Genomic DNA, 21,237 nt, shown 5'->3' on the forward strand with positions numbered 1-21,237 from the left:
TTACTTTATAATCCGTTCTCTGCCTGAAAAAAGCGATACACAGCACACAGTGACTCAGTCACATACCATATCTGTGTGCACTGCTCAGGCTCAGGCCAGTGTGCTGCATCATCTATTATCTATATATAATATTATATATATCTGTCTGACTGCTCAGCTCACACAGCTTATAATTGTGGGGGAGACTGGGGAGCACTACTGCAGTGCCAGTTATAGGTTATAGCAGGAGCCAGGAGTACATAATATATTATATAGTGAGTGACCACCAGACACACAGTGCAGTTTATTTAATATATCCGTTCTCTGCCTGAAAAAAGCGATACACACAGTGACTCAGTCAGTCACATACCATATCTGTGTGCACTGCTCAGGCTCAGGCCAGTGTGCTGCATCATCTATTATCTATATATAATATTATATATATCTGTCTGACTGCTCAGCTCACACAGCTTATAATTGTGGGGGAGACTGGGGAGCACTACTGCAGTGCCAGTTATAGGTTATAGCAGGAGCCAGGAGTACATAATATATTATATAGTGAGTGACCACCAGACACACAGTGCAGTTTATTTAATATATCCGTTCTCTGCCTGAAAAAAGCGATACACACAGTGACTCAGTCAGTCACATACCATATCTGTGTGCACTGCTCAGGCTCAGGCCAGTGTGCTGCATCATCTATATATATTATATATCTGTCTGACTGCTCAGCTCACACAGCTTATAATTGTGGGGGAGACTGGGGAGCACTACTGCAGTGCCAGTTATAGGTTATAGCAGGAGCCAGGAGTACATATTATATTAAAATTAAACAGTGCACACTTTTGCTGCAGGAGTGCCACTGCCAGTGTGACTGACCAGTGACCTGACCACACTGACCACCAGTATAGTTAGTAGTATACTTATATTGTGATTGCCTGAAAAAGTTAAACACTCGTCGTGTGACTTCACTTGTGTGTTTTTTTTTTTTTTTATTCTATAAAAATAAAACTCATTCTGCTGACAGACAGTGTCCAGCAGGTCCGTCATTATATAATATATAATATATACCTGTCCGGCTGCAGTAGTGATATATATATATTTTTTATATCATTTATCATCCAGTCGCAGCAGACACAGTACGGTAGTTCACGGCTGTGGCTACCTCTGTGTCTCTGCACTCGGCAGGCAGTCCGTCCATAATTGTAATACCACCTAACCGTGGATTTTTTTCATTCTTCTTTATACATACATAGTTACATAGACATCTTCTCTTTATCAACCAGTCTATATTAGCTGCAGACACAGTACAGTACGGTAGTTCACGGCTGTGGCTACCTCTGCGTCTGCACTCGGCAGGCAGTCCGTCCATAATTGTATACCACCTAACCGTGGTTTTTTTTCATTCTTCTTTATACATACATAGTTACATAGACATCTTCTCTTTATCAACCAGTCTATATTAGCTGCAGACACAGTACAGTACGGTAGTTCACGGCTGTGGCTACCTCTGTGTCTGCACTCGGCAGGCAGTCCGTCCATAATTGTATACCACCTAACCGTGGATTTTTTTCAGTCTTCTTTATACATACATAGTTACATAGACATCTTCTCTTTATCAACCAGTCTATATTAGCTGCAGACACAGTACAGTACGGTAGTTCACGGCTGTGGCTACCTCTGTGTCTGCAGTCGGCAGGCAGTCCATAATTGTATACTAGTATCCATCTCCATTGTTTACCTGAGGTGCCTTTTAGTTGTGCCTATTAAAATATGGAGAACAAAAATGTTGAGGTTCCAAAATTAGGGAAAGATCAAGATCCACTTCCACCTCGTGCTGAAGCTGCTGCCACTAGTCATGGCCGAGACGATGAAATGCCAGCAACGTCGTCTGCCAAGGCCGATGCCCAATGTCATAGTACAGAGCATGTCAAATCCAAAACACCAAATATCAGAAAAAAAAGGACTCCAAAACCTAAAATAAAATTGTCGGAGGAGAAGCGTAAACTTGCCAATATGCCAATTACCACACGGAGTGGCATGGAACGGCTGAGGCCCTGGCCTATGTTCATGGCTAGTGGTTCAGCTTCACATGAGGATGGAAGCACTCAGCCTCTCGCTAGAAAAATGAAAAGACTCAAGCTGGCAAAAGCAGCACAGCAAAGAACTGTGCATTCTTCGAAATCCCAAATCCACAAGGAGAGTCCAATTGTGTCGGTTGCGATGCCTGACCTTCCCAACACTGGACGTGAAGAGCATGCGCCTTCCACCATTTGCACGCCCCCTGCAAGTGCTGGAAGGAGCACCCGCAGTCCAGTTCCTGATAGTCAGATTGAAGATGTCAGTGTTGAAGTACACCAGGATGAGGAGGATATGGGTGTTGCTGGCGCTGGGGAGGAAATTGACCAGGAGGATTCTGATGGTGAGGTGGTTTGTTTAAGTCAGGCACCCGGGGAGACACCTGTTGTCCGTGGGAGGAATATGGCCGTTGACATGCCAGGTGAAAATACCAAAAAAATCAGCTCTTCGGTGTGGAGGTATTTCACCAGAAATGCGGACAACAGGTGTCAAGCCGTGTGTTCCCTTTGTCAAGCTGTAATAAGTAGGGGTAAGGACGTTAACCACCTCGGAACATCCTCCCTTATACGTCACCTGCAGCGCATTCATAATAAGTCAGTGACAAGTTCAAAAACTTTGGGTGACAGCGGAAGCAGTCCACTGACCAGTAAATCCCTTCCTCTTGTAACCAAGCTCACGCAAACCACCCCACCAACTCCCTCAGTGTCAATTTCCTCCTTCCCCAGGAATGCCAATAGTCCTGCAGGCCATGTCACTGGCAATTCTGACGAGTCCTCTCCTGCCTGGGATTCCTCCGATGCATCCTTGCGTGTAACGCCTACTGCTGCTGGCGCTGCTGTTGTTGCCGCTGGGAGTCGATGGTCATCCCAGAGGGGAAGTCGTAAGCCCACTTGTACTACTTCCAGTAAGCAATTGACTGTTCAACAGTCCTTTGCGAGGAAGATGAAATATCACAGCAGTCATCCTACTGCAAAGCGGATAACTGAGGCCTTGACAACTATGTTGGTGTTAGACGTGCGTCCGGTATCCGCCGTTAGTTCACAGGGAACTAGACAATTTATTGAGGCAGTGTGCCCCCGTTACCAAATACCATCTAGGTTCCACTTCTCTAGGCAGGCGATACCGAGAATGTACACGGACGTCAGAAAAAGACTCACCAGTGTCCTAAAAAATGCAGTTGTACCCAATGTCCACTTAACCACGGACATGTGGACAAGTGGAGCAGGGCAGGGTCAGGACTATATGACTGTGACAGCCCACTGGGTAGATGTATGGACTCCCGCCGCAAGAACAGCAGCGGCGGCACCAGTAGCAGCATCTCGCAAACGCCAACTCTTTCCTAGGCAGGCTACGCTTTGTATCACCGGTTTCCAGAATACGCACACAGCTGAAAACCTCTTACGGCAACTGAGGAAGATCATCGCGGAATGGCTTACCCCAATTGGACTCTCCTGTGGATTTGTGGCATCGGACAACGCCAGCCAATATTGTGTGTGCATTAAATATGGGCAAATTCCAGCACGTCCCATGTTTTGCACATACCTTGAATTTGGTGGTGCAGAATTTTTTAAAAAACGACAGGGGCGTGCAAGAGATGCTGTCGGTGGCCAGAAAAATTGCGGGACACTTTCGGCGTACAGGCACCACGTACAGAAGACTGGAGCACCACCAAAAACTACTGAACCTGCCCTGCCATCATCTGAAGCAAGAAGTGGTAACGAGGTGGAATTCAACCCTCTATATGCTTCAGAGGTTGGAGGAGCAGCAAAAGGCCATTCAAGCCTATACAATTGAGCACGATATAGGAGGTGGAATGCACCTGTCTCAAGTGCAGTGGAGAATGATTTCAACGTTGTGCAAGGTTCTGATGCCCTTTGAACTTGCCACACGTGAAGTCAGTTCAGACACTGCCAGCCTGAGTCAGGTCATTCCCCTCATCAGGCTTTTGCAGAAGAAGCTGGAGGCATTGAAGAAGGAGCTAAAAGGGAGCGATTCCGCTAGGCATGTGGGACTTGTGGATGCAGCCCTTAATTCGCTTAACAAGGATTCACGGGTGGTCAATCTGTTGAAATCAGAGCACTACATTTTGGCCACCGTGCTCGATCCTAGATTTAAAGCCTACCTTGGATCTCTCTTTCCGGCAGACACAAGTCTGCTGGGGTTGAAAGACCTGCTGGTGACAAAATTGTCAAGTCAAGCGGAACGCGACCTGTCAACATCTCCTCCTTCACATTCTCCCGCAACTGGGGGTGCGAGGAAAAGGCTCAGAATTCCGAGCCCACCCGCTGGCGGTGATGCAGGGCAGTCTGGAGCGACTGCTGATGCTGACATCTGGTCCGGACTGAAGGACCTGACAACGATTACGGACATGTCGTCTACTGTCACTGCATATGATTCTCTCAACATTGATAGAATGGTGGAGGATTATATGAGTGACCGCATCCAAGTAGGCACGTCACACAGTCCGTACTTATACTGGCAGGAAAAAGAGGCAATTTGGAGGCCCTTGCACAAACTGGCTTTATTCTACCTAAGTTGCCCTCCCACAAGTGTGTACTCCGAAAGAGTGTTTAGTGCCGCCGCTCACCTTGTCAGCAATCGGCGTACGAGGTTACATCCAGAAAATGTGGAGAAGATGATGTTCATTAAAATGAATTATAATCAATTCCTCCGCGGAGACATTGACCAGCAGCAATTGCCTCCACAAAGTACACAGGGAGCTGAGATGGTGGATTCCAGTGGGGACGAATTGATAATCTGTGAGGAGGGGGATTTACACGGTGGTATATCGGAGGGTGAAGATGAGGTGGACATCTTGCCTCTGTAGAGCCAGTTTGTGCAAGGAGAGATTAATTGCTTCTTTTTTGGGGGGGGTCCAAACCAACCCGTCATATCAGTCACAGTCGTGTGGCAGACCCTGTCACTGAAATGATGGGTTGGTTAAAGTGTGCATGTCCTGTTTTGTTTATACAACATAAGGGTGGGTGGGAGGGCCCAAGGACAATTCCATCTTGCACCTCTTTTTTCTTTTCTTTTTCATTGCATCATGTGCTGATTGGGGAGGGTTTTTTGGAAGGGACATCCTGCGTGACACTGCAGTGCCACTCCTAGATGGGCCCGGTGTTTGTGTCGGCCACTAGGGTCGCTAATCTTACTCACACAGTCAGCTACCTCATTGCGCCTCTTTTTTTCTTTGCGTCATGTGCTGTTTGGGGAGGGTTTTTTGGAAGGGCCATCCTGCGTGACACTGCAGTGCCACTCCTAGATGGGCCCGGTGTTTGTGTCGGCCACTAGGGTCGCTAATCTTACTCACACAGCTACCTCATTGCGCCTCTTTTTTTCTTTGCGTCATGTGCTGTTTGGGGAGGGTTTTTTGGAAGGGCCATCCTGCGTGACACTGCAGTGCCACTCCTAGATGGGCCCGGTGTTTGTGTCGGCCACTAGGGTCGCTAATCTTACTCACACAGCTACCTCATTGCGCCTCTTTTTTTCTTTGCGTCATGTGCTGTTTGGGGAGGGTTTTTTGGAAGGGACATCCTGCGTGACACTGCAGTGCCACTCCTAGATGGGCCCGGTGTTTGTGTCGGCCACTAGGGTCGCTTATCTTACTCACACAGCGACCTCGGTGCAAATTTTAGGACTAAAAATAATATTGTGAGGTGTGAGGTATTCAGAATAGACTGAAAATGAGTGTAAATTATGGTTTTTGAGGTTAATAATACTTTGGGATCAAAATGACCCCCAAATTCTATGATTTAAGCTGTTTTTTAGTGTTTTTTGAAAAAAACACCCGAATCCAAAACACACCCGAATCCGACAAAAAAAATTCGGTGAGGTTTTGCCAAAACGCGTTCGAACCCAAAACACGGCCGCGGAACCGAACCCAAAACCAAAACACAAAACCCGAAAAATTTCAGGCGCTCATCTCTACTGCATATATCTGTGCTCACACTGCATTATTGTGGGGACTGGGGACCAGCAGTATTATATAGGAGGAGTACAGTGCAGAGTTTTGCTGACCAGTGACCACCAGTATTATACGTTGTCTGCCTGAAAAACGCTCCATATTTGTGCTCAGTGTGCTGCATATATCTGTGCTCACACTGCTTTATTGTGGGGACCAGCAGTATTATATAGGAGGAGTACAGTGCAGAGTTTTGCTGACCAGTGACCACCAGTATTATACGTTGTCTGCCTGAAAAACGCTCCATATCTGTGCTCAGTGTGCTGCATATATCTGTGCTCACACTGCTTTATTGTGGGGACTGGGGACCAGCAGTATTATATAGGAGGAGTACAATGCAGAGTTTTGCTGACAGTGACCACCAGTATATATAGCAGTACGGTACGGAAGGCCACTGCTCTACCTACCTCTGTGTCGTCAAGTATACTATCCATCTAGATTCTATACCTGTGGTGCATTTTAGTTTTGCAGTTTGCTGACAGTGACCACCAGTATATACAGCAGTACGGTATGGAAGGCCACTGCTCTACCTACCTCTGTGTCGTCAAGTATACTATCCATCTAGATTCTATACCTGTGGTGCATTTTAGTTTTGCAGTTTGCTGACAGTGACCACCAGTATATATAGCAGTACGGTACGGAAGGCCAAAGCTCTACCTACCTCTGTGTCGTCAAGTATACTATCCATCTAGATTCTATACCTGTGGTGCATTTTAGTTTTGCAGTTTGCTGACAGTGACCACCAGTATATAGAGCAGTACGGTACGGAAGGCCACTGCTCTACCTACCTCTGTGTCGTCAAGTATACTATCCACCCATACCTGTGGTGCATTAAAGTTTTGCACAGTATATATAGTAGGAGGACAGTGCATAATTTTGCTGACCACCAGTATATAATATATAGCAGTACGGTACAGTAGTCCACTGCTCTACCTACCTCTGTGTCGTCAAGTATACTATCCATCCATACCTGTGGTGCATTTTAGTTGTTGTGCACATTATATATATAGTAGGAGGACAGTGCATTGCCACTCCTAGATGGGCCAGGTGTTTGTGTCGGCCACTTGGGTCGCTTAGCTTAGCCATCCAGCAACCTTGGTGCACCTCTTTTTTTCTTTGCATCATGTGCTTTTTGGGGACTATTTTTTTGAAGTGCCATCCTGTCTGACACTGCAGTGCCACTCCTAGATGGGCCAGGCGTTTGTGTCGGCCACTTGTGTTGCTTAGCTTTGTCACACAGCGACCTTGGTGCGCCTTTTTTTCTTTGTATCATGTGCTGTTTGGGGACAATTTTTTTGAAGTGCCATCCTGTCTGACACTGCAGTGCCACTCCTAGGTGGGCCAGGTGTTTGTGTCGGCCACTTGGGTCGCTTAGCTTAGTCACACAGCTGCCTCATTGCGCCTCTTTTTTTCTTTGCATCATGTGCTGTTTGGGGACTATTTTTTTGAAGTGCCATCCTGTCTGACACTGCAGTGCCACTCCTAGATGGGCCAGGTGTTTGTGTCGGCCACTTGTGTCGCTTAGCTTAGTCACACAGCGACCTTGGTGCGCCTCTTTTTTTCTTTGCATTATGTGCTGTTTGGGGACAATTTTTTTGAAGTGCCATCCTGCCTGACACTGCAGTGCCACTCCTAGATGGGCCAGGTGTTTGTGTCGGCCACTTGTGTCGCTTAGCTTAGCCATCCAGCGACCTCGGTGCAAATTTTAGGACTAAAAATAATATTGTGAGGTGTGAGGTGTTCAGAATAGACTGAAAATGAGTGTAAATTATGGTTATTGAGGTTAATAATACTATGGGATCAAAATGACCCCCAAATTCTATGATTTAAGCTGTTTTTGAGGGTTTTTTTGTAAAAAAAACACCCGAATCCAAAACACACCCGAATCCGACAAAAAATTTTCAGGGAGGTTTTGCCAAAACGCGTCCGAATCCAAAACACGGCCGCGGAACCGAATCCAAAACCAAAACACAAAACCCGAAAAATTTCCGCTGCACATCACTACTGTAGACTAGTTCCTGTTATAGAGTTGTATTTTAGGCTGACATGTAATAGTTTTTCATCTAGCATTTAGCTAGGCACCAAAGGGTTATACACCATTATTAGGAGCGAGACTACCAAATTTTGAACACCAACCCAGTGAGAAGCAGCGGCTTACAAAAGCTGTCACTTCATGAATATAGCCTCAAATGTACAGTATCTAATATATGATTGGTCAACTCATTCTGTCATGTGCTCTAGTACTTAAAAAACGAATTCCTCTGGAAAATATATTAAATGTTGCAGCCAAATGTGGAACAAGGCAAATATTTAACAAAACGTTTTGAAACTTGTGCTCTTAACTTCCATTATACATTATTTTACTGGAGACGCTTATTTTTGTGAGTCACCATCAACTTTTATTATTATTATTATTATTAGTATTGCTGGTGGGATTATATCTACCTGTATACGCCTGTGCATACTGCTGTGAGCTTTTGTGGGCTCTGTAATAATTCTTCATCACCCTACAGTACTTATGACAATATATGTTGCTTGTATAAGTTTTATGTGTTGCGGTATCGCTAGGACAAACATTAGAAAGAAGTGCTTATATTACCAATGAGGAATTTCTGCACGCTGGAAAAAAACAAATTAAAGCTTCTCAAGGCATAATGATGGCAACAAGATTAAAAGCCTATAGAAAAGAGTGGCCACGGGAAGCATTTGGCCCAGAACACAGGGCCATGAGCCAAAACCTCTATCCTTATCCCTGCAAGCCGTTACAGGCAATTGTTTTGTATTGATGAAATTACGCAGCATCTATAAAGTAGAGCAGAGCAGCAATGTATCGTTGACAAAGACTTCAGGCTGTGTGAATAATTGTTTCCGTGGATCCAATGCATTGACCAACAACTGGTGCAAACTATGAATTATTAATATTACAAATACATGTCCATTGCAGCACCTGATTTGCCTTGATGTGTGTATTTGTGATTCTGGTATTTCTATATTGATATAAGCTTCTGGGTTTTTGCTAGACCATTACAACTGCTGTGATAGAGGTTAATGTGTTCCAGCCGTCAGCTTTAGCCACAAAAGAATGTCCAGATCATTTCAGAACTGTTAATTTAATGATCGACATAAATTACTGTATATATTCTGTAGTTATTTAGCTCTGCTTCTTTGCTATAACTGGGAAACAAATAGAGCTTGACTCAAGCCAAAAGGAATCAACCTTATTTAAAACCTACTGTATATTAGTGCAGTTCTTCCTAGCACAGTGATACTACCCTATTGCAGGGTGCAGCTACTGTGCCCAGATGTGGCGTTGTGCATCAATATCTGGCTCTCCTTCCCACACATCTCCTCTGTCATAGACGGATCCTATTTGGAGCATGTGCAGATCTGGATTATGGGGGTCATTCCGAGTTGATCGCACCAAGCAACTTTTTGCTGCTGGTGCGATCAACTAATCCCCGCCTATGGGGGAGTATATTTTAGCATAACAGGTCTGCGATTGCTTGTGCAGCCCTGCTATGCTAAAAAAGTTTCTCTCAAAACAAGACCAGCCCTGGACATACTTACCCTGTGCGATGGATCCAGCGATGCTGGGGCCGGCTTGACTTCAGACATCAGACCTCCGTTCTCCTGGGCACGCCTGCGTTTTCCTTACCATTCCCCGAAAACGGCCGCCAATGGACAGGTGACGCCCCGGAACACCTTCCTTCTGTCAATCTTCTTGCGGTCGCCGCTGCGACTGCTTTCTTCGTAACCAGCGTCGTTGCCCGGCGACCCCTGTTGAATGCGCATTCCAGACCCGTTCGCACCGCAGCAAAGAACCGCTGCGTGCGAACGGGTCGTAATGACCCCCTATGAGAAGTAAAGTCCCAGACCCATATAACAGCATTTAAGGGCCCTCCCGCAACACTTTGCTGAAGGGCCCAACATTGTAAAGTCCCACACCTGATGACTCTACATTAATAACAAGGGGGCAGATGTATTAACCTGGTGAAGGCATAAGGAAGTGATAAACCAGTGATATGTGCAAGGTGATAAAGGCAGCAGCCAATCAGATCCTAACTGTTAATTTACATATTGGAGCTGATTGGCTGGTGCCTTTATCACCTTGCGCATATCACTGGTTTATCACTTCCTTATGCCTTCAAAAGGTTAGTACATCTGCCCCTAGGTTAATTAGGGTCTTATTGATGTTATTACTGTACATATGTAGTACCGAGTTTGTTACTATCATAGGTGCAGGAGGTGGAAACGCCATGGGACCCACAGCTTTAGGAGGGGCACCTTTCCTGTAAATGTTCCATGTGTTATATACATTTTTTACCAATAGGTGGTACAGTACATAGACGACCTAACAAACAGTTGCTATGGGGCCCACACATATTTAGTTACGACCACGGGTAGTACCTACAGATATAGCGGCCTCATCCAGGCTGTGACTATATTCACACACAACTACTTGGACCATACATATTGCATTGTCTCATCTCAGGTGATGAATATTTGCACTTAATTGCACCTAGTGGCTGCCATGATGCATGCATAGGCATTGCGGCAATAATAAAGCTGTATGTAAAAGAAACTTTAAAATATACCTTAGTCAGCATCTTATTATCCATCAGGCTGACTAGGCTGAGGCCTAAGGGCCCTGCAGGTACTGCTGTCCAGTAATTTTTTTTCCCTGAGGCACTGCTACTTGCGCCCTAGGGCTCCAATGGCTAAAGGCACTTTGCACTATGTGTTGTAGCAAGGCACGCTTGAGACAGCCATTGGTGCAGAGAGGGAGGGGGGAGCGGACTCTCTTTACCCAGACCCGCTCCCCCCCCTCCCTCCCCAGACCAGCACGTACGCTGCTGTGTGCTGTGCTGGGGGGAGAGGTAGCTGCAGAAGCAGTCAAGCCTCTATCCCTGATGTGCGGGTACTGATCGATCGCCCAACAGGCATTGTCGCCCCCCCCCCCTTCCCTCCCGCCGCTTGATACCCACCTGCCTCCATGATGGCACCCCCTTTCCAGGTTGTTTGACCGCACATTAAATAATATTTTACATTTCGTAAGTGGCGCTGGCCCCACCTCCCTTCAATGGCCACGCCCCATCCCATTACCTGGCCCTGACACAGCTGTCAACGCACCTGGAGACAGCGGACCAATTGCAGACTACTGTAGCGCTATTTCAAAAGTGAAGAGAAAAGGCAGAACGATGCACTGTGAGAAATGAGTTCAGAAGACTTTATTTCAGCTGGGTGTTGGTGTCTGTGTGAACAATGAAAATGTAAATGATAGTCAGTATGGATAGTGTAATGGTTAGCATTACTGCCTTACTGAGCACTGAGGTCATGGGTTCAATTCCTACATGGTGGAGTTTATATATTCTCTTTGTGCTTGCGTGGTTGCATGGGTTTCCTCCCGCAATCCAAATAAATGCTGATAGGTTAATTGGCTCCCAAAAAAATTAACCCTAGGTGTAAGTATGTTTGCATATGGTTGGGTCGGGAATATAGATTGTAAGCTCCACTGGGACAGGGACTGATGTGAATGGCCAAATATTCTCTGTAAAGTGCTGCAGAATATGTGTGTGATATATAAATAACTGGTAATAGTGGCATAAGCTCTGCTTCCCAAATGCCAGCTATAGTGGGGTGAAAGATTGAAGTGCCAGATGGGGCTGGTCTCTTCCAAGTGCTGCTGGGATTTCTAAATGTGAGTTGGAAACAGTAAAAAGGTGAACTCTTATTAATCTCTGTCTATCCATATAGAGATAGTAATTTTGTGAGAGAAAGTAATCTGATTCTGATTGATTGTTTGTATCTATACTGTTTCTTTTTGTTTTAATATATCTGTACTGGGTTTTTTTTTGTTTTTTTTTCCTTGTGGAGGGAAAAAAAATAAAAAAACAAATAAAGTGTGTGGTGATAGCCAGAGGGGTTAACTCAGGTGTGAGTAATCAGGAGTAATCAGGAGGGGGAGGGGCTGATTGAAGCAGCTGGGTGAGCCTATATAAGCAGTGACTAGACTCTTTGAGCCTGCTCTGTAGGGCTGGTCTCTTCCAAGTGCTGCTGGGATTTCTAAGTGTGAGTTGGAAACAGTAAAAAGGTGAACTCTTATTAATCTCTGTCTATCCATATAGAGATAGTAATTTTGTGAGAGAAAGTAATCTGATTCTGATTGATTGTTTGTATCTATACTGTTTCTTTTTGTTTTAATATATCTGTACTGGGTTTTTTTTGGTTTTTTTTCCTTTTGGAGGGAAAAAAAATAAAAAAACAAATAAAGTGTGAGGTGATAGCCAGAGGGGTTAACTCAGGTGTGAGTAATCAGGAGTAATCAGGAGGGGGAGGGGCTGATTGAAGCAGCTGGGTGAGCCTATATAAGCAGTGACTAGACTCTTTGAGCCTGCTCTGTGGGGCTGGTCTCTTCCAAGTGCTGCTGGGATTTCTAAGTGTGAGTTGGAAACAGTAAAAAGGTGAACTCTTATTAATCTCTGTCTATCCATATAGAGATAGTAATTTTGTGAGAGAAAGTAATCTGATTCTGATTGATTGTTTGTATCTATACTGTTTCTTTTTGTTTTAATATATCTGTACTGGGTTTTTTTTTGTTTTTTTTCCTTTTGGAGGGAAAAAAAATAAAAAAACAAATAAAGTGTGAGGTGATAGCCAGAGGGGTTAACTCAGGTGTGAGTAATCAGGAGTAATCAGGAGGGGGAGGGGCTGATTGAAGCAGCTGGGTGAGCCTATATAAGCAGTGACTAGACTCTTTGAGCCTGCTCTGTGGGGCTGGTCTCTTCCAAGTGCTGCTGGGATTTCTAAGTGTGAGTTGGAAACAGTAAAAAGGTGAGTTAGAATACAGAAAAAGGTGAGTTTTATAATACACAATCAGGAACACACATTTGCAGTACCAGTAAACTTCTGGTGAGGCTGCAAGGGGCTGACCTTGTGAGTGAGTGAGAGGGTCTCTTACTTGGAGTAGCAGAGGGGCTGTGATTGTGCTGGTGTGAGGGGCATTTTTTTTTTTCTTAGCAGGAGCTGGAAGCTGAGTGAAAAGGAGGAGCAGTGAGCTGGAACAACTGCAACTGCTAAGTGGAGTATAGGTGCCACAGGAGAGAGTACTACGGCTGCATAAAAGTGAAGGACCAAGAACCGCACAAAGATAGATAAGTATAAGCCAGCTTAATTATTGTATAAGTGATATTGCTTGTCTTCTATTTTTTATTTTTGCTGCTTTTTCTTTGAGTGTAACAGGGAGTTAGACCTTGCAAACAATATGGGAGGGGCTGTGATTGAGGACCTCACTCAGTGCATGTCGTGCAAGATGTATGCACACCTGGAGCTACCGGCCCAGTGTGAATACATCTGCACGAGGTGTGTGCGAACGGTTGCCCTGGAAGCCCAGGTAACTGATCTAGAGCAAACCGTTACGCGACTGAGGGAGATTCACAATCTCGAGCGTAGTTTAGACAGAACGGTGGAGGAGTTGCGGGAGGGGTCACTGGTAGAAGAGGATGATGATCAGGTAGCCAGTTGGGTCACAGTTAGAAGGAAGAAAAAGAGGGGGAGGCACGACATCTCCGAACTATCAAACCCGAACAAATTTGCCCGATTGGACGAAGAATCGGAGGATGATAGTGAAGAAATGACGGTGCCGGAGGAGACTGCTCCCTCTAGCATCCAGAGGTGCGGTCCCTCTGGCGCGGTTGGGATAAAAGATAGAGAGGTACCTAGTCAAATGGTGGTGGTAGGGGATTCTATCATCAGGAAGGCAGATAGGGCAATCTGCTACCGGGACCGTGATCGCCGTACAGTCTGTTGTCTCCCGGGTGCTCGGGTACGGCACATCGCGGACCGGGTAGATAGATTGTTGGGAGGGGCTGGCAAAGACCCGGCGGTCTTGGTGCACGTTGGCACCAATGACAAAGTTAGCGGAAGGTGGGATGTCCTTAAGAAAGACTATAGGGACTTAGGAAAGAAACTGAAGGCAAGGACATCTAAGGTAATATTCTTGGAATTATTACCCGTGCCACGCGCTAGTCCAGGGAGGCAGAGGGAGATTAGGGAGGTAAATGTGTGGCTTAGGGATTGGTGCAGGAAAGAGGGGTTTGTGTTCCTGGAACACTGGGCGGACTTCTCAGTCAGGCGCCATCTCTTTTGTCGTGACGGATTGCACCTGACTGAGGAGGGGGCAGCGGTGCTGGGGGGAAGGATGGTTAGAAGGTTGGAGGAGATTTTAAACTAGGAGCCTGGGGGGAGGGTTTAGCTAGAAACTACGGGTCATGCAGTGAGAATAGTGGGGGCGGCGGTAGTAAACGAAATGGGGGAGAAGTTGGGGGGAGGGTAAGAGCAGGCAGTAAGGTTACTAACATGGGTACTAAAAGGGATTTTACCAAAGCACTAACCAATGACGATTACAGGTCATCCTTGCCACATAAGGTGAAAGATGTCCCTAACGCAAGGGAAAATACTTATCTTAGTTGTATGTATGTAAACGCCAGAAGCATTACTGGTAAAAAGGGTGAACTAGAAATACTTGCAGCAAGCAAACAGTATGATATTATAGGCATTACTGAAACTTGGTGGGATGAATCTCATGATTGGACAGTCAATCTAGAGGGCTATACACTGTTTAGGAGAGACAGACTAAATAAAAAGGGTGGAGGGGTGTGTCTGTACGTAAAGCCGTTTTTAAAACCTAATATATGGGAAGATCTTCAGGAGGGGACTGTAGACACTGTTGAGACATTATGGGTAGAAATTGCATGCGGGGAAAAAGGAACAAAAAAGTTAGTATTGGGTGTATGCTATAGGCCGCCTGGTATCAACGCATCTGATGATGAATTGTTACTAAAGCAAATTGAAAAAGCAGCAGGAGTAGGAGACATAGTAGTGATGGGAGATTTTAACTATCCAGAGATAAACTGGAAAAACGATTCATGTGATACTGCTAGGGGCAGTATGTTTTTAAACACACTAAATGATAACTACCTAGTCCAACTAATTGAGGAACCAACTAGGTACAATGCAATCTTAGACCTGGTATTAACAAACAATCAGGATTTGGTATCGGGTATTATAGTAGGGGAACCCATAGGAAACAGCGACCACAATATGGTCACATTCAATATCAGTTTCTACAAACAGCCCTATACTGGCTCAACTAGGACTTTAAACTTTAGCAAAGCCAACTTTGAAATGATGAGGGTATTTTTCAGGGATATTGAATGGGAAGGTTTGTTTTTAGGAAAAAATACTACGGAGAAATGGGAGGTACTAAAATTTCTGCTAGCTAAATATACACTCAAATATATTCCTATGAGTAGCAAAAAAGGGAATAAAAATCATAAACCGATGTGGCTTAACAAAAAGATTAAGGAATTTATGGGCAAGAAAAGGCGAGCATTTAAAAAATACAAATCTGACGGGGATGCAGAGTCATTTCAGCACTATAAGGAATGTAACAAAAATTGCAAAAAGGAAATAAGAGCGGCTAAAGTAGAAACTGAAAAACTAGTAGCAAAGGAAAGCAAAGCGAATCCCAAAAAATTCTTTAAATACATTAATAGCAAGAGATTAGAAAAGGAGAGTATAGGCCCTTTGAAAGACAAGTTGGGAGTCTTAAGCAAAAATGATAATGACATAGCGGACACACTAAATGAGTTTTTTTCAACAGTATTCACTAGAGAGGACCCAATTCAGGAACTGACACACAATCTCAATAATGACAATATCACACTGATAGGTACTTATTTAAGCGAGGAAGTAGTCTGTGACCGATTAAAACATTTAAAGATTAATAAATCACCAGGGCCCGATGGTATTCATCCAAGGGTTCTAATGGAGCTTCACTCTGAACTGGCAAAACCGCTATCTTTGATCTTTGAGGATTCAGTTATATCAGGTATGGTTCCCAAAGACTGGCGTATAGCGGAAGTAGTGCCTATATTCAAAAAGGGAAGTAAAGCTGAACCAGGTAATTATAGACCAGTTAGTCTTACATCTATAGTGGGGAAAGTATTGGAAGGTATTCTAAGAGATAGTATTCAGAAGTTCCTTGAAACCAATAAGGTCATTAAAAGGAATCAACATGCGTTTATGAAGGACAGATCCTGTCAAACCAACTTACTTGGCTTTTATGAAACAGTAAGCGCAAACCTAGATCAGGATAAAGACGTGGATGTAATCTTTTTAGACTTTGCCAAAGCGTTCGATACTGTACCACACATGAGACTTATATACAAGCTACAAGAATCAGGGCTAGGAAGCACAATATGCACTTGGGTCAAAAACTGGTTAGATAATAGGAAGCAGCGCGTTGTGGTTAATGGATCTTTTTCAACTTGGACTGAAGTGCTAAGTGGTGTGCCGCAAGGCTCAGTATTAGGACCGCTATTGTTCAATATTTTCATTAACGACCTAACAGAAGGTCTAGAGAGCATGGTGTCAATTTTTGCAGATGATACCAAATTATGTAAGGCTATAAATACAGAGGAGGATGCCGAGTCTCTTCAGAACGACTTAGTTAAATTAGAAGCATGGGCAGCCAAATGGAGAATGCGCTTCAACACAGACAAGTGTAAGGTAATGCACTGTGGTAACAAGAACAAAAATTACACCTACCTACTAAATGGGGTAAAATTAGGGTATTCTGTACTGGAAAAGGACTTAGGTGTCCTCATAGATAGCAAGCTAAGAAGTAGTATCCAAAGTAGGACTGCAGCAAAGAAGGCTAATAAGATATTAGCATGCATAAAACGGGGTATTGATGCTAGGGACGAGAGTATTATACTCCCGTTATATAAATCACTAGTGAGGCCACACCTTGAATACTGTGTACAGTTCTGGGCACCGTACTACAAAAAGGATATCCTGGAGCTTGAAAAGGTACAGAGGAGGGCGACCAAACTAATTAAGGGCATGGAGACGATGGAATACAAGGAAAGGCTTGAAAGACTAGGCATGTTTACATTGCAAAAGCGGAGACTAAGAGGGGATATGATCAACATCTACAAATATATAAGGGGACAATACACAGAGCTTGCGCGGGACCTGTTTTTGGTTAGATCAACACAGAGGACTCGTGGACACTCGCTCAGGTTAGAGGAGAGGATATTCCGCACAATACGGCGTAAAGGCTTTTTCACGGTAAGGACAATACGTGTTTGGAATTCCCTGCCCGAGGGAGTTGTAATGGCGGAATCTGTCAACACCTTTAAGAATGGGTTAGATAAATTCCTATTGGAAAAGGATATCCAGGGGTATGGTGCATAGTCATGCATTATAGTTACTATAAATAGGGATAAAATGCAATGGCTGACAGCAGCATCAGTCAGAAATTTTAGTCAAATCATCATGCATAGGACACCACAAATAGGTTGAACTCGATGGACAATTGTCTTTTTTCAACCTCAGATACTATGTTACTATGTTACTATGTATGTAAATACCTGAAAGCCTAGGGGCATGGTCATGAGTTAATACAGGCCTAACCTTAATAAGGCATGTAGGTCCACCGAGATGCATGTGCACGTTCACAGGTGCCTGCTTATAGTCACACCAGTCATTCATAGGAATGCATTAAGCGATCATTGGTGCGCACTATTGTCGTGGCAATATCGCACCTGCGACTCATTTGCAGGTAAATGGAGGTGGCCACATCTGTACATTGAGTACTGTCCTGTATAGTCTGAGTGGGCAGGATGTATCAACCCCAAAAATGTGGTCAAACCCCTGAAAACTGCCATTTTCTGTGATTTCCGCATTGTCTATGTGCAGTAAAGTGGTCAGCTGTGTCTAGCCGACACTGCAGTCTCCATGGAATTCTGTGGGTGTGTATAGTGCCGGTATGCATCAAGCTTTGAAAAACTAAGCTACAGTAAACTAACTTTAGGGAATGGGATTTATGAATAGTGGTGTTGTCTATAAAAGCTTATGGGCTTCTTTCCGCAGATTTCCCTCATAACACAAAGGTATGCTTTTATCGGAAAAGCTGCTCTTTGCGTTTTTAATTGCAATTGTACATACAGTACATATGGCATTAATAAACAATTTTGGAGCAGATGTATTATCCTGGAGAAGGCATAATTAAGTGATAAACCAGTGATAAGTGCAAGGTGATAAACACACCAGCCAATCAGCTCCAATATGTAAATTAACAGTTATGAGCTGATTGGCTGGTGCACTTATCACCTTGCACTTATCACTGGAATATCACTTCCTTATGCCTTCTCCTGGTTAATACATCTGCCCCACTGTTATTCATGCGGTAAGCGCGAGATGCATCGCTTTATTAAGCAGAAATGGAGGACCCCGTTTTCCGGGAGTGGCGAGGCCAAGGACTGAGTCGCGAGACACAGTATCCATGGTCTCACAAGCCATCCTGCGACGACTAGCCTGAGTAAGGTCAGGCTTACGCAACTTGCCGTTGCAAACATGGCTGGATTAAGGCCCTAATGTGCCTGGGGCTGAAAATGTTCACGGGCATATTATGAGAAACGGAGGCGGTGAGGCCAATGCCATGTAGGCAAGTAGACACCATAGAATATAAGCCCCAATGTCTCCCTAAATATATAAAAGTACGAAAATGTCATTGTTTTGTGTGGAAAATAGAAATGCAATTTTAACCCTTATGATTTATGGCCGACCATGTGGCCAGCTGATGGCTAGTCATCATTATGCTGTCATGGTGAAGGCCTATTTTTATGTGGGGGCCTGGAGCTAGAGCTCCATCCGCCCCATTGTTAATCTGGCCCTGGTTGCAAATGACCATCAAGACCAATGGTCTCGAGGTTAGATCCCAGACTGCGACTCCGGTCACAGTGCTGTGAATGTAAATGCAGCAATGATGTGTTTAACACCTCCTACTGCATTTGCATTACTATGAATTGCATATGTTCGCGCAGCTTTGCAATTGCAACACAAGCTGAATAAGAGCCTGTATTTGTACCATTTTCAGGTTACTAAATTTATAGCCTATGTATAAAACTGGGTGATGGTCATTCATCCTGCCCTATGCTAGGACTAGGACCAAACAATTCAAAAGGTCCCGTAAGGAAAAACATATGAAATAAAAAAAGATACTTAGTATATATGTATATTTTAAAATATTTATGGTTAAAAAAAATGCTTTATTCAAAGAAAAGAAAATAGGTTTTGTGGAAGTACAAGTATCTCTTCAATACTTGTTAAATAGGCTTCCCCATGCAAAGGGTTAATCACAGTTAAAAGGTAACTCTGTCATGTTTAGGACAAAGGACTAGGGGGGTCATTCCGAGTTGATCGCTCGCTGCCAATTTTCGTGATCAGGTAAAAAAACAGCAAAACTGCGCATGCTTATGCACCGGAATGCACAGGCGCGTCATACGGGTACAAAGAGGATCGGTGCTGGGTGATGGATTTAGCAAAGAATCCATTCGCACAGCTGAATGCAAGGTGATTGACAGAAAGAGGGCGTTTATGGGTGTCAACTAACCGTTTTGTGGGAGTGTTTGGGAAAACACAGGCGTGTCCAAGCGTTTGCAGGGCGGGTGTCTGACATCATTTCCGGGACCGGACAGGCTAAAGTGATCGCAAGGGCTGAGTAAGTCCAGAGCTACTCTGAAACTGCACAAAATGTTTTTGCTGCGCTCGGCTGCAAAGGCGTTTGCACACTTGCAAAAAAATACACTTCCAAGTGGGCGGCGACTATGCGTTTGCACGGCTGCTAAAAGTAGCTAGCGAGCGATCAACTCAGAATGACCCCCTAGAACCCTTACTGCCTTTCTCTCATCACTAAAGCAGCTTAATCAGGTTGGATCGCTGTTTTGCAAAAGACGCAGATGGACGCTTTAACCATCTGCGCATGGATGCATGTGTCCACTGTGACCCGAAAAATGACGTCGGACCACTTGCATACGCAGCCTAGCTGTGTCTGCAGGGAGTCATCCTGAATTGATGCCTCAGTGATGCGCTTGCATCGCTACCCACTGATTAGCATGCTGTGCTACCTTGCCCTCCGCTGGGCGGAACCCCAGCATGCAACAGAAGAAGTTGCAGATTCCGCGAGTTAGCAGAATCTGCAACTCCTACTAAATATTGTCCTAAGGGCTTTATTCAGGTTTGTTAGCAAACCAAAAAAGCACACTTATGGGCAAAACCATGTGCACTGCAGGAGGGAGGCAGATATAACATGCGCAGAGAGCAGTGGCGGAACTACCGCCAGTGCAAGCAGTGCCTTGCTCTGGGGCCCGCCACTGTCCAGGGGCCCAAAGCAGCACGCCATGTAATGAGTCAAACTAATTCATTACATGCCGCTGTGTGCTGCGGGCAACCGCCGCCTGCAGCACACAGCCGCCCGCCGAGGAGAGGAGCGCAGCGGCCACGGGGGAGAAGGAGGAGGAGGGAGGTGGAGGAGGGCGCCGCAGCAGTGCTGTGTAATTGGTGGAAGCGCTGCTGCTGCTGTCCCTCTCCTTCACCATAGGCTGTTCTCCGACGCTATGAATGCTGGGAAGCAAATCCCAGCATTCACAGCGGCGGAGGACAGCCTATGTTGAAGGACAGTGACAGCTGCAGCAGCGCCTCCACCAATTACACTGCGCTGCTGCGGCTCCCTCCTCCTCCTTCTCTCCTGCCCGGGATCTCTGCCAGAAGCTTCACCGAGGAGCCTGACTGCCAGCGGAGAGAGTAAGTATAATTCTTCTTTCTTTCTTTCTTTCTTTCTTTCTTTCTTTCTTTCTTTCTTTCTTTCTTTCTTGTCTGCCTTAATGTGTAAAAAGGGGGACGCTATCTGCCGTAATGTGTAAAAAGGGGACGCTGTCTGCCGTAATGTGTAAAAAGGGGGACGCTGTCTGCCGTAATGTGTAAAAAGGGGGCGCTGTCTGCCGTTATGTGTAAAAAGCGGACACTGTCTGCCTTAATGTGTAAAAAGGGGAACACTGTCTGCCTTAATGTGTAAAACAGGTCACGCTGTCTGCCGTAATGTGTAAAAACAAGGGCACAAAGTCTGCCTTAATGTGTAAAAAAGGGGATGCTGTCTGCCTTGATGTGTAAAAAGGGGGACGCTGTCTGCTGTTATGTGTAAAAAGTGGGACGCTGTCTGCCGTAATGTGTAAAAAGGGGACGCTGTCTGCCGTAATGTGTAAAAAGGGGAATCTGTCTGCCATAAGGTGTGAAAGGGGCTCTACCTGTTGTAGTGGTGCTACTGTGTGGCGTAATTTGAATAATGGAGACTACTGTGCACCGTTATATGA

Source organism: Pseudophryne corroboree, chromosome 6 (assembly GCF_028390025.1).
Source record: "Pseudophryne corroboree isolate aPseCor3 chromosome 6, aPseCor3.hap2, whole genome shotgun sequence".
NCBI lineage: Eukaryota > Metazoa > Chordata > Amphibia > Anura > Myobatrachidae > Pseudophryne > Pseudophryne corroboree.